Source organism: Eschscholzia californica, unplaced genomic scaffold (assembly GCF_041429995.1).
Source record: "Eschscholzia californica isolate CP2 unplaced genomic scaffold, dmEscCali1.0.p SCAF_4, whole genome shotgun sequence".
Classification (NCBI taxonomy): domain Eukaryota; kingdom Viridiplantae; phylum Streptophyta; class Magnoliopsida; order Ranunculales; family Papaveraceae; genus Eschscholzia; species Eschscholzia californica.
The window spans coordinates 41,512,194-41,513,705 of NW_028238461.1; positions in this window are offsets into that span (position 1 = coordinate 41,512,194).

Sequence of the window (1,512 nt, forward strand, 5' to 3'; positions counted from 1 at the left end):
TTGTTGGTTATTAGTTGAGTTTAATTTAAGTAAAATGCAGATTGTATATTAGAGTTATTGTGAAATGGATGAAATATACACTTATTTATTTCTATATAGTAAAGAATATCAATGGGTGATCTGCTGAGAACAGTGTTAAATACAAAAATGATATTTAATATTATGAAACATATTAGTGACTATTAGTAAACCGCCCCTAATAAATCTAAGTATGACTTTTTATTGGTGTCAAGAATTTTTTTTGCGTCCCAAAATCTATTATATTAAAACAGATCAGTCGGTTATCCAGGGGATAAGTCTGGCCATCCATTTTATTTTAGAGATTTAGTTCGGAACACATCCGACGGATAATATAAAATCTTTTTATGTAAATACACTAAAAAAGAAGGGTATCTATGTAAATCAGTCAAAATTGGTTAGAATAACTACCCACATATTTCTCTCCCTATTTTTCCTCCACAGATTACATCTTAGAAACTACCAACTTTACAGTAGAAAATCGTGGGAGAGATCTAAAATAACTAACCCACTCTCCCCTATCTTCCTAATTTCTCTCCTAACTATTTCACTTAAAATTGAAATTAAATCTCCCAATTTTTTTTATCAAGTCTTTTCTGTTAGTGATATTTCTTCCATAAATACAGTTTTCCCTCTCTCCACTTTAAACACACGGTTGTCTCTCCTCTATTAATTTTGGAATATAATTTACAAATGAAGGAAAGTTAATGTAATTTATGTTATAATTTAAAATTATTTTTCTCTTCCTCAAAGGCGTTAACCAAGAGGGATCTTCCCCGTCCGTAGGACGGGGAGGAAACCTAGTACGTATAAGGACAACTCAAATCAGTCCTCAATAACTATTGGACAATTTAATTATCCCCTTTACTCGTCCCAGATAACAGTGGGAAGGATAATAACCGTCCCTAAAACTATATGTGTTGCATTAGTACTGACAAATCCTAAATCGTCCCTGATACCTATTAGGATTGAATTTTAGACCTTTAGGAATGGTTCATTTTTTGGTAGTGACTTTAATAGTATACGAATATCTCTCTATAGACGGTAAAAAGTATCTTCGTTCAGAACACCGATGGTCAACAGGTTAATGATCAAAGTCAAAGGATCAGATTTACAATTGGGTTACCCGCTCAAATCTTGTGGTTGTGGTCAATGACGACATTGGTGAAGAGACCCAGGAACAAGAAAATAAAAGAAAGACCTTGAAGCCCTATGACACCGGGGTGGTGCCAACTAAATGGACTTCGATGGTCTATTTTATGAGAGCATTTAAGTAGGAAACAAAAATAATGAGAGTTAGGGTAAAAGTCATTGTCGTTAGAGTCTAGCCTTACTTGTAGAGGGGCCACGAATCAGCTCTATGCTTATATGAACGAACAAGAATCCAAAATCTCTAAGAGATGGGCATTAATGGTGATTGGATGTTCTCTATTACTCCTTATCGAAGGTGAGGATGAGAGTACTCCAGAATAAAAAAATTGGTCATGAATGTGT